Source organism: Bombina bombina, chromosome 6 (genome assembly GCF_027579735.1).
Source record: "Bombina bombina isolate aBomBom1 chromosome 6, aBomBom1.pri, whole genome shotgun sequence".
Taxonomy (NCBI): domain Eukaryota; kingdom Metazoa; phylum Chordata; class Amphibia; order Anura; family Bombinatoridae; genus Bombina; species Bombina bombina.
In genome coordinates, this window is record NC_069504.1 from 165,511,819 (window position 1) to 165,525,771 (window position 13,953).

Here is a 13,953-nt window from a genome sequence, read left to right on the forward strand (position 1 = left end):
CTCCCATGGGCCGACCCGGTAACCCGAAATCACAATCCTGATTGGATCCACCAGCCAATGCCCACACTGTGGACATACATCTCAACTCTGTAGCACCACAGGTGCCCTGTGCTGACGTAACACCCGGGAGTCTAAAAACTTCCACAGTACACACACATAACGCCACCACTGTCAGAATTGAGACACAGCCTTTATAGCAACGATCCATGAAGATCATAAACGGCAGCTCTTCCTATAAGCCATGTACGTTGGGTCATCCACACCTAATAGTCCCGTACATCATTGTTTCGTACCACCAACGGGCACCAATGAAAAAGCAAAATCTGATGAGAAATGTTCAACTGAAAGGACCTATCAGCTGTCACTGAGCTCAGGCTCCACGGAGCCGACGTATCAGAGTTTAATAGCATCCACCTACCGTGCATAAACATAAACACAGATGACATTATAGGAAGTCAAATCAACTAGATACGGAGTTGTAACAATGAAACTCCACTAAGCTATCAATCCCTTAACAGGCCTAATACCAAATGCAAGACTATCCAACTACAACCATAACCACCATCCTGCAATATCTGTGACGGCAGCTCCTGCCGTACCACCAAATACCCAAGGGATCTATTAAAGCACAGGGGGGCTGCCCTCTCATCCTGACATCCCCAGGCAACCGACGGGTGTCCCAAAATAATCCAGTCTGGTGTATAACCACCATTCTTGACAGCAACCAACAAATCATGTAGCTGTCACATAACTCAATCTCCCATTGGGTCGCAAAGCCGACTCCCCCAAATGTGATTGGTTAGAGGCCACAATCGAATACCTGTCGTGCTAACCCATGTATAACCAATAGACGGCTCCTCCGCCTGTTGTACACCATATATCCAAAACCAATACTATCTGTGTTATATCCATCAAGCAGTACTAAAGCTACATAAAACAACCCCTAACGGCTATATACCCCAACTTAGAGATATCACAACAGCATCCAACTCAGTGTCACAAAACCATAGTCAGCAAGTGTGTAAATTAATAACAGAGCGAACCTACTCAGGGAGGGGAAACGCTAACAATATCCAGAGTCACAGCACTAGTTGCCCCAAGAGACCACCAATTCCAAACTCCCAATGTCATCCAGATAGAAGCCCCCAATTTTCATCGGCACAATGCCCACAAGCTATGGTACCCCTGCATCTGCCCCCAATTTGCTTACGTATCATACGAGTCAATCGCAAGCCATGCACCCCCAATTCGACCAAAACAGCATAAGGGGACGTCCAAGGCTCCACCTTGAGCCCCGAGCCCCCTCCAACTAGATCCAAGCCCTGCACAGAGAACCCGAAGCCGCATACCCGGACAGGACAGAGGAAGGGGGATCAAGTGAAAAAGTGATATGTGGACCTAAAACATTAAAAGGGTTATTACATACAATACATGGAGACAAAAAATAACCACAATACAAAAGTTAAAAACAAATACCCCTGTCAACCAGGATCAAACTATGAAAAATACTGTAAATACATCTAATAGTGAAACACTAAACGGGAATACAGAGTAGGAGACAGTAGATCCCTATTGCTGCGGGTGGTAAAAGGAATAAAAAAGGACAGAGTGCTTCCCGCCAACTCACATTGGTGACGACCTACACCCTGGATCAGTACCACATCACTAAAGTCATTAAGGACGAATGGAAACTGATCCAAACAGATACCACACTTCCATTTGAGAAATGGGGTGCACCCCGTCTAGCATACCGCAGAGGGAGGAGTCTGGATTACGTCACTATGGTTTTGTAACAATGAGTTGGATGCTGTTGTGATATCTCTAAGTTGGGGTATATAGCCGTTAGGGGCTGTTTTTTTGTAGCTTTAGTACTGCTTGATGGATATAACACAGATATTATTGGTTATGGATATATGGTGTATGACAGGCGGAGGTGCCGTCTATTGTTTATACATGGGTTAGCACGACGGGTATTCGATTGCGGCCTCTAGCCAATCACGTTTGGGGGAGTCGGCTTTGTGACCCAATGGGAGATTGAGTGACAGTTACCTGAGTTGTTGGTTGCTGTCAAGAATGGTGGTTATACACCAGACTGTGTTATCCTGTGTAATAATGTAACAAAGTTCCAATTCCACTTTCTAAAATATAGTTTATAGCTGATTTTGTAACTAAGATTGGATATTGTTACAACCTTAGTAAAGCACAAATGTCAGCAGGTTTATCAAGTAGTTGATAATACTATTAAATGGTTAAACAGTATTTTGTGTGGAAGCAATATGAGAGGCAACAGGGTTAAAGGAATGCTCAGAACTGAGTAAGATATACAATCTATTAGCACTTATGGAACAGTTGTACATTTAGTGCAGTTCCCAGTAACTCAGATTTCCTACAATATCCGTTGATAGAAGTTAGATTTAAGATGCTGACAATTTACACACAGTCCAAGGTATATGATATTAAGGTTGCACAAAAGCAGGTATTCAAAGTAGCAACTTTGAGGTAAATACTGTTATACTTGCGGTTTCTACAGGCTCTGATGTTTGGAAGTTTCTCAGGTAAGTGTGTAGCTGCAGACTGTGTTCCAGTAATGACACAGGTGAATTCAGCTCAGAGCTAATGAGGCTGACAGGCTAAGCTGGAGATGATGAGACTGCTTAGCACAGATGAAAAATCCAGTGTGAATGCTAGGATAAGATACAGGTTAGTAATGTTAGCAAATGTGGATTGAACAAATCTGAGAATAGTTTTGAAAACACTGAAGTTAGGCTTGGAGAGGAGTTAAACCTAAAGACTAGCTACTAGATAGAACAAAATATTCAAGCACAGGTTGTAGGTTAAACAGATGTTAAAGGGACATTAAACCCAAATTTGTTCTTTCACGATTTAGATAGAGAATACCATTTTAAACAACTTTCTAATTTACTTCAATTATCTAATTTGCTTCATTTTCTTGATATTCTTTCCTGAAAAGCATATCTAGATAGGCTCAGTAGCTTCTAATTGGTAGCTGCACATAGATGCCTCATGTGGTTTGCTCACCAATGTGCATTGCTATTTCTTTAACAAAGAATATCTAAAGATTGCAGCAAATTAGATAGAAAAGGGGTGGTAACCTGCTTAAAGCTACAGTACCGTTACAGATCCCCCTTCTCAAGGGATCCACTCCGTGGATCATCCAGACGGCTTGTGAGGGTACCGAAGATGGAAAGTCTTCAGCAAATCAGGTGCATAGATCTGAGTCCTATTAATCCATGAGTCCTCTTCAGGACCATAACCCTTCTATCTGACAAGGTATTCCAATCTTCTACCCCGTGTCCTTGAATCAAGAATGGATTCTAACTCAAATTCCTCATTACCTTCAACCTGTATAGAAGGTGGAGGAATAATGACACGACCCGAGCATTTATTAGGATGGTGAGGTTTTAAGAGAGATGTGTGAAAGGTAGGATGTATGGTATACTGTTTTGGGAGGTCTAATTCGAGGGTCGATGCATTCAGGACACGTTTAACTGGAAAAGGGCCTATGAACCGATTTCCTAATTTCTTAGATGGTTGTATCACTTTTAGGTGTTTGGTTGATAGCCAAACTAAATCTCCAATTTTGTAGTTTGGGCTTGGTCCATGTCTAAGATCGTAATAGTATTTTTCGTCTGCTTTTGCCTTTTGTAAATGTGTTTTTAATATCTCTAAACCGTCTTTCAGTTGTTCTGAATATAGTATTGCTGCAGAATTGATGATGGCAGGATTCATGGATATAGTCCTTGGATGGTATCCATATGTAGCATGGAATGGTGTGGTTTTTATGGAGTTAGACATAGAATTGTTAAAAGCAAATTCTTCCATGGGCAGGTATTCCATCCAATCATCCTGTAAATGGGTGATGTAACAACGTAAGTACTGTTCCAGAATCCTATTTACCCTTTCGGTGAGACCATTTGTTTGGGGATAATAAGATAAACCTCAGGTTAATTTTGAGCTTTATGCACAATGCTTTCCAGAAATTAGATGTGAACTGAGTCCCACGATCCTAGATGATAGAAAGGGGTAAACCATGTAAACGTACAATGTGTGATATGAAGGCGTTAGCAGTTTCGGTGGCGCTGGGTAAAGATCTAAGTGGTACAAGATGTGCCAATCTTGTTAAATGGTCCACTACTATCAATACAGTGTTATAACCCTGAGGATGGGAGTTCAACAATGAAATCCATAGAAATCGATGACCAGGGTAGTTCTGGGATAGGTAAGGGTGTTAAATATCCTATTGGTTTTTTATAAATGTCATAAATGGTTTGATCCATCTCTGGCCACCAAAAATACCTTTTGAGTAATTCCTGTGTTTTATTGATCCCAGGATGTCCTGCCATGGGTGCATCATGAAAGTGTTTTAGGATGTTATAACGCAGAGAGGATGGGATGTATATCTTATTCTGGTGATAATACAATCCAGAATCCCGTTTTTGTAATTAAGATAGATTTGGGGGGTTTCTGTTTTTTTGTGCTTTTAATATCTCATTTTCAAGTGAATCAAGGTTGCCTATTATTTTATGGGGGGTATGAGAGGTATTTCTTGTTCTGTATGTTTAATCATATCATGTTTACATGAAAGTGCATCTGCCTTTATATTTTGAATCCCTGGTCTATAGGTTATTATAAAATCAAACCTATCTTAGAATAACGCCCATCTGATCTGTCTAGAAGACAATGTTTTGCTGCTCTTTAAATACTGCAAGTTTTTGTGGTCAGTATATATCATGAAGGGTTTAGAAGCCCCTTCCAAGATATGTCTCCATGTCTCGAGGGCAGACTTGACTGCTAACAATTCTTTATCGCCTATGGAGTAACTTGACTCTGCGGGAGATAAAGTCCTAGAGTAATACGCTATAGGGTGTTGAAAAGCTTTTTCATCTTTCCTCTGAGATAAAATTTCCCCAATACCAGCATCTGATGCATCAACCTCCACTATGAATTGACAGGTATGGTCAGGCAAAATTCGGATTATCCTAAGTTATGAAGGTATAATCTAGATTTTATTAAAGACACAGAGACGAGTATTTTGCTTTCTTTCCTTTACTACTTAAATGGCAGTCATTAAAAGCATATATATTAATACAAGAAAACTGTCATATTTAAAAAGAGACAGTTAAAACAGAGAAAAAATCAGTGACCAATAACAATGTAGAACTGATTAGACCAACACAAAGTAACCAATCAGATTCAAAATATAACCTATAAACTGTCCAACATATAATAACACATCCTCTTTCTTGTCGACTGATGAAGAAACATAAAGTCCATCGAAACATAATAGACCCATCCGAAAAGGCAACCCAGAAGACTGAAGAGTAGGAACTTGAAGAGGAAACACATCCGTGCAGGAATAACCAACTTGAATGAAGAATTTGAAGATCTACTGGAACTCTGTAATCTTTGAAGAAAACTTGCTTGAAGAATTGATTCATCACATAGATGAGAGGGAACAAAACCATCCAGCAGAATATCCATATTATTGATTGATAACTAAAACAAATGTAAAAAGGATTAATAACATCATAATAAAATAAGGGAGGGAACAATATGAACATTCAATATAGAGGAGGGAAAATACTCGTCTCTGTGTCTTTAATAAAATCTAGATTATACCTTCATAATTTAGGATAATCCGAATTTTATTACAAGACCAGAGACTCATATTTTGCTAGTTTAAAGCAACTAACAAAATAAGCTAAGCGAGGCGTGTTCAATGGGTTTAAAATAAAATTGTTTAAAAATAGAATCAGAAGACCAGTCAGCTGCAGCCAAAATTTGTTGAAGGGTAGCAGCTTTCAAAAATGCTTTAGAAGCAGCTGATCCTCTAACAGAGTGAGCAGAAAAAGAACAATCAATACCTGCCTCACTCATAACCCATTTAACCCACCTAGCTATAGATGTAGAACAGATAGGATCATGAGGAGGAACAAAAGATAATAAAAGTTGATTAGAAGAAGGAGAACGAAAAGAAATAGTTCTACGTTCATACTCTTTAAGACATAAAACCACACAAAGGAGAGGTTCAGAAGGTAAATAAGGATAGAATATAGACGTTGAAAAAGATTTAGTTCTTTTCCCATTTTACGTTTTCCTAGTTCCAGTAGTGCAAACAAAATATACACACACACATATATACACACACATATATACATATACACACACATATATACATATACACACACCTTCTGAAAAGTTATATCAACTGAAAAGGGATCCAAATGTCTTTCCATGCACCAGCTAGACCATCAGGACCATGTGGAAAAATAGCATTTTTTGGTCCCGGGGGCCAAAGAGTCTTGAAGGAGGTCCTTAGCCCGTTGTGATAAGCCTTGGAGAGATAAAGCTTGCCTGAAATTGACCATGCTATGAGACGAAGAGAACCTTGAACAATAAGATCGTGAGGATGACCTTCTGGATCTGACAATAGAAGAGGAAAAAGAGGAAGAAGAACAGGATGGTTGACAGACAGTTCTAGAAGAGACGGGTACCAAGCTTGAGATGGCCAAAGGGGAGTGATTAGGAGAATCGAAAGAAGATCTCGATGAACTACCGATATGGTTCTCTGAATCATAGAAAACGGAGGGAACGCATAGGCTGTTTGAAGTGGCCAGGGGTGAAGAAATGCATCGATCGCTAGAGCGTCTGGATCTGGACGCCAACTGAAATATGGATGAATTTGAAAATTCAGTCTCGAGGCAAACAGATCCATTGAAAAGGGACCTCTGACAGATTGTAGCGACCGAAAAACTTGATGATGAAGTTTCCAATCGCTGGAATCTGTCAGATATCGGGAACCCCAATCCGCTGCTACATTGGCTAAACCTGGAATATATTCTGCTTTGACAGAAATATTTCTGTCCAAGCAAAGGTGAATAAAATCTTTCGTAATAATTGATAAATCTCTCGATTTTGTACCACCGAGACGATTTAAATATCGAACTGCAGAAATATTGTCCATTTTGAGTAAGATGGACACAGGAAAAGAACCTTTGAAGAAGGGCACCATTCCGCCGATCTCGGATGGTGCAAATCGTCTGCATTGAATCTAGGGTTACCTAGACAATCATAAAATTTCACTATATTAGAATCAGAATGTTTTGATTTTTTAAGATATTTTTTAATTTTTTAATTTTCGGAGAAGCCGAAGAGTCTTCTGAGGAAGAATGAGAAATATAATCCTCAGAATTTTCTGAATCTAATGAAGAATCAGAATTAACTTCTGTATCAGAAACAGCATCAGAAATATTTTGTTTGGCCAAAGCCTCTCCCATCAGTAACCTCTTGGGAGTAGAGGACAAAGCAGGTGTTTTCCTTCCTTTCCTGCAAGGAACAGACACATTTGAGGCAAGTTGCCGAGACTTTTTTTACAAGTTTCTTGCTAGTCTTTATTGCACTAGAAATAGTTCTTTTTCTTTTAACAGCTTTTTTAGAATTTGATTTATTAATCAAAAAAGAATTTTTTTTCAAACATGGCATCCATAGAAGTGTCAATCATCTTTTGAATCCCTTCAGTATTTAATGAAGGATTCAAATCAGGAGATTGAGACATTATCAATTTATATAAATATAATTGAATAAAAGCTTAATAAAATTATTGGTTTTATGAAATAAAATCTAATAAAAATTTATTTTGATTGGCCAATGACAGAACATAAACGAATTGCCCCAGAGAATGTGAGAACAAGAAAAATGAGGAATTTAATTTATATAAAATTAAAATTAATCAAATAGTTATGTGGAAAAACCAATCCCAAAAGCAAACAGTAGATGGAGATAATGCCCTGTTTAAAACTAGAAAAAGCAATACTTATAAGATGAAACTTTTCAAAGGATCGCAACAAAGTTGTGACTATCTCCGGCTAAGAACAGCTGAGCAAGAGGATAAACAAAACGGCGGGAAAGCGTAAGTGCGTAGTAAAGATGACTACGTCGCGCGCATGCGCAATGGAGACGAAAATTTTAATCAAGATGGAGAACGGAGCGAGCCGCGAAAGCGGCTTGAAACAGATCAAAGAGAAAAACAAGGAAACAGTGAAAGGTAATGATGCAAGAAAAACAAAGGGGGCAAACGAAAAGCAAAAAAGCAAAAAGATAAAACGGATGAAATTAGAAAAAACAAAAAAGATGTAAATATATGAATACAAACAAGAAATATGTAAAACAATAATGATAAAACAAATACGAAATTTTTTGAATAAACAAAAAAGGAGAATATGAAAAACAATAATAACAATAAACTGAAATCTGTAACAACAAAAAACTCAAGATAATAACCAAACTTTTAATAAGATTAAAATTCAATACTTATCTTATACTGAAGCAGTAAAAGAAAGAGGATGTGTTATTATATGTTGGACAGTTTATAGGTTATATTTTGAATCTGATTGGTTACTTTGTGTTGGTCTAATCAGTTCTACATTGTTATTGGTCACTGATTTTTTTCTCTGTTTTAACTGTCTCTTTTTAAATATGACAGTTTTCTTGTATTAATATATATGCTTTTAATGACTGCCATTTAAGTAGTAAAGGAAAGAAAGCAAAATATGAGTCTCTGGTCTTTAATAAAATCAAAATGGGTGCTGTCACGAATTTCCTTTTTAGGTAATTAAAAGCATTTTCAGCTTGAGCAGTCCATTCGAATCTTTGTGTTTTCTTGGTTAAGGTAGTTAAGGGTTTGGCAATGATAGAAAAGTTTAGGATAAACCTTCTATAAAAATTAGTAAACCCTAAAAACCTTTGGAGTGATTTAACAGAGGTTGGTCTTGACCAATTGGTTATGGCAGTTAGTTTATCAGGATCCATCTGTATTTTATCGGGTGTGATTACATAGCCTAGGAACTTTATTTTATGTGTTTATGTTCACGTAATCTGGTTAAAACCCATCTGACATGCTTAACGTGTTCTGTTAATGATTTGGAATAAATTAAAATGTTGTCTAAGTATATGATTACACATGTATCGTTGAGGTCTTTAAAAATGTCATTAATGAAATGTTGGAATGTTACTGGGGCATTACAGAGCCTGAAAGGCAATACCTTGTACTCATACAGACCATACCTGGTCCTGAAAGCTGTTTTCCACTCATCCCCTTGCTTGATTCTGATTAAATTATAAGCCCCTTTGAAATCCAACTTGGTATATATGGTAGCCCCATTTAGGCATTCAAGAAGCTCAGGGATGAGTGGTAAAGGGTATCGTTTTTTTTATAGTCACAGAGTTAAGTGCACGGTAATCTATTATGGCCCTCAAGGAATCATCCTTATTTCTGACGAAGAAAAGTCCTGCAGCTGCAGGGGAAGTGGATGGTACAATGAACCCTTTTCGTAAGTTATCATCTAAATATTCTCTTAAATATTTAAGTTATTTTTGTGATAACGGGTATAATTTACCATGGGGAATTTCTGCGTCAGGTTTTATGTTAATAGGACAGTCATAGACCCTATGTGGGGGAAGTGTCTCTGCCTCTTTGATGTCAAAAACCTCTCTTAAATCTAGGTACTCAATTGGGATGTGGTTTGAGATATCAGTTTGTTGCAAAGTTAAAATTTGGTGTGGGTAACAAGTACTAGCACAATATTTAGAATTAAAACTTATGTTGTTATGCGTCCAGTCAATAGAGGGGTTATTTTTTATAAGCCAAGGGTATCCTAAAATTACATTGTGTATTGCTGTGGGTATTACATCAAAGGTTATGCATTCAGTGTGTCCATTATGTGTTGACACTAGTAAAGGTATGGTGTTATGAGTGATGGGGCCTTTATGGATTAAGGTCCCATCAATGACTTTTACAAACATTGGTATATGCTTTGCAACTAACGGAATTCTATTATTATTTACAAAACTTGCGTCAATGAAACATCCGAATGCCCCAGAATCAACAATAGCTTTAGACCGAACTTGCTGCAAATTCCACTCTAAAAATAAGAAACTGTAAGTTGTGTATCTGTGTTATGTGGGGTGATGGTATTAATCTCACATCTCTTACCCTTCTTTTGGCGGCTTAGTATTGGGCAGGTGGAGACAGTGTGTTCCTTGCTGGCGCAATACAAGCAAAGATTGGACAGTCTGCGTCTTGTCTTTTCCTCATGAGTTAATGGTCCCTTGAGAGTGCCTATTTCCATAGGTGTTGGTGAGGTGCGAGAACTTTCTGCTTCATAACAGCTTTGTCTTCTTGTAGCTGAGTCAGTCATCTGTCTTTCAGCTCGACGTTCTCTTATTCTGTGGTCCGGAGTGGTTGGCAGCTTTATAATTCCACTGAGTGTTTCAGGCATTTCCAATCTGGAGAGTTCATCTTTTAGTAATTCATTTAACCCAAGCCTGAACTGGTTCTTTAGGCTTATTTCATTCCACTTTGAATCTGCTGCCCACATTTGCAACTCCGTTATGAATTCTTCAACCGATCTTTTCCCTTGTTTAAGGGACCGGAGTTTTGTCTCAGCATTCAATTCCTTGTTTGTATCCTCATATAGGGACGCCATTGCTGCAAAGAACTGATCCAATGAGTCCAGCACAATACTGTTAGATTCAAAAAGGCGATTTTCCCAGGCCCTTGGTTCGCCTGCTAGAAAGGAAATGGTTGTGTATACTTTTAATTTTTCAGAATGGTAGGTCCTTGTTTTCATAGTAAATATTAAAATACAGGCATTTTTGAAATCTCTGAATGCGGATATTTTTCCAGAAAATATTAAAGGAGGGTTTATAAGTGGTTCAGGTGGCTCTGCCGGTTTTCCACCAATTATATCTTTTATGACTGCTTTTAAGGCTATGTTCTCTGCCTGGAGTTCAATTAGCCCCCTAGCTAAGTAGTCAATTTTTTGATTCAGAGAATCAAACTGGGCGTTAACCTCTGCAGGATCCATGTTTGTTTTACAGGCTTGAATATTATGTTCAATTCCACTTTCTAAAATATAGTTTGTAGATGATTTTGTAACTAAGATTGGATGCTGTTACAACCTTAGTAAAGCACAAATGTCAGCAAGTTTATCAAGTACAGTAGTTGATAATACTATTAAATGGTTAAACAGTATTTTGTGTGGAAGCAATATGAGAGGCAACAGGGTTAAAGGAATGCTCAGAACTGAGTAAAATATACAATCTATTAGCACTTATGGAACAGTTGTACATTTAGTGCAGTTCCCAGTAACTCAGATTTCCTACAATATCCGTTGATAGAAGTTAGATTTAAGATGCTGACAATTTACACACAGTCCAAGATATATGATATTAAGGTTGCACAAAAGCAGGTATTCAAATTAGAAACTTTGAGGTAAATACTGTTATACTTGCGGTTGCCACAGACTCTGATGTTTGGAAGTTTCTCAGGTAAGTGTGTAGCTGCAGACTGTGTTCCAGTAATGACACAGGTGAATTCAGCTCAGAGCTAATGAGGCTGACAGGCTAAGCAGGAGAGGATGAGACTGCTTAGCACAGACAAAAAATCCAGTGTGAATGCTAGGATAAGATACAGGTTAGTAATGTTAGCAAACATGGATTGAATAAATCTGAGAATAGTTTTGAAAATACTGAGGTTAGGCTTGGAGAGGAGTTAAACCTAGAGACTAGCTACTAGATAGAACAAAATATTCAAGCAAAGGTTGTAGGTAAAACGGATGTTAAGTAGGCTTTGGAATGTGAACAAAGGGGTGGTAACCTGCTTAAAGCTACAGTACCGTTACATACTGGGACACCCATCGGTTGACTGGGGATGTCAGGATGAGGTGGCAGTCCCCCTGTGCTTTAATAGATCCCTTGGGTATTTGGTGGTACGGCAGGAGCTGCCGTCACAGATATGGCAGGATGGTGGTTATGGTTGTAGTTGGATAGCCTTGCATTTGGTGTTAGGCCTGTTAAGGGATCGATAGCTTAGTGGTTTCATTGTTACAACTCCGTATCTAGTTGATTTTATTTCCTATAATGTCATCTGTGTTTATGTAGGGTCGGTAGGTGCTCCTACTTAGTCATGCGAATTTAGCCTATTACACTCTGACACGTCAGCTTCATGGACCAATGGGAGCCTGAGCGCAGTGACAGCTGAAAGGTCCTTTCAGTGGACATTTCTCATCAGATTTTGCTTTTTCATTGGTGCCCGTTGGTGGTACGAAACAATGATGTACAGGACTAATTAGGTGTGGATGATTCAATGCACACAGCTTATAGGAAGAGCTGCCGTTTATGATCTTTATTGATCGTTGCTATAGCTGCTGTGTCTCAATTCTGGCAGTGGGGGCGTTATGTGTGTGTACTGTGGAAGTTTTTAGATTCCCGGGTGTTACGTCAGCACAGGGCACCTGTGGTGCTACAAAGTTGAGACGTATGTCCACAGTGTGGGCGTTGGCTGGTAGATCCAATCAGGATTGTGATTTTGGTTTACCGGGTCGGCCCATGGGAGCTTTAGACCGCTGTATATACTGGTAGAGACATGAGGAGGAAGGGATCTATCAATATAATTGTGCACTTGCGAATTGGCACTATGTTTTTGTGAGCACTTGTTTCACTAGTAGATGATGGATCACACATTTATGATATGTTCCGACAGACTGTGGGTTCATGCAGTTGGTACATTCCTGCTTTGCACACGGTTACCAATGATTGGTAGCCCTTCAGGGGGAGGGTCATACAGGCCTATTTATGTTTGAAATTTCACTTATTCTGGTTGTCAGAAGGGACGTTGGTAATCTCGAAACGTCACATATAAACAAATTTTCACTTTGATGTCAGAAGTCCAGTGGCCGCTTTTATTCTTATTTGCTATATATATATATATATATATATATATATATATATATATATATATATATATATATATATATATATATATATATATATAAAAAAAACATATAGTTTATATATATATATCTATATATATATAAGTGTAATACTTTATTTTAATGCAATAGCACTTAGAGGCCAATTTATTAAAGTGCGAGCGGACATGGTTCGATGTAACGTATCATGTCTGCCGACAGCATACGCTGTCTGCATTTATCATTGCACAAGCAGTTCTGGTGAACTGTTTGTGCAATGCCACCCCCTGCAGATTCACAGCCAATCGGCCACTAGTAGGTGGTGACAATCAGCCCGATCGTATAGGATCGGGCAGATTGATGTCTGCAGCCTCAGAGCAGGCGGACAAGTTATGGAGCCGCGTTCTTTAGACTGCTTCATAACTGCTGTTTCCGGCAAGCCTGAAGGCTTGTGCGGAAACAGGGGCATCAAGCTCCATTAGTCTGAACTTCAAATGAATAGTAGATTTTATTTCTGACCAATTTTAAAGTTATGTCTATTGCCACTACTCCTGTACAGGGCTGGCCCTAGCCATTGCGGAGCCCAAGGCAGGATGACAAAATGAGGCCCCATTTCTCCTCGCCCCATCTCCGCCTCCAACCCCACCCAATTTCCGCATTCAACCCCACCCAATCTCCGCCCCCAAAGCTTTTAAAATTAAAAAACAAAATGGGAGAACAATCATTTAAGTAGGAACAGAGCGCCTAAAAATAGAATTAAAGGCTACAGTAATTCTATTTTTAGGCGCTCTTTTCCTACTTACACCATTCCCGTCTTAGCCCTTGGTTTACTAGGTAACCAAACGATCAGAGCTAACGGTACAATCATCTGGGCGCTTGGTCTCTTTATTATCTCTTCGAACAATCATTTAAGGTAATTCACAACATTTTATATAAACAAAAACATATAAATCCACTAATGCGGAGCATTATAAGATTGAAAATATTGTAATATACCATTTGTACTATTGGAACAACTGTTTATTTTTTATAATAAGGAATTATGCAGACACCCCCCTACACACACACAGCCCACACACACAGACAGCCCCCCTATACACACACAGCCAGACCCCCCCCACACACACACAGCCCACACAAACACAGACAGCCCTTTCCCACACAGACAGCCCCCCCACACACA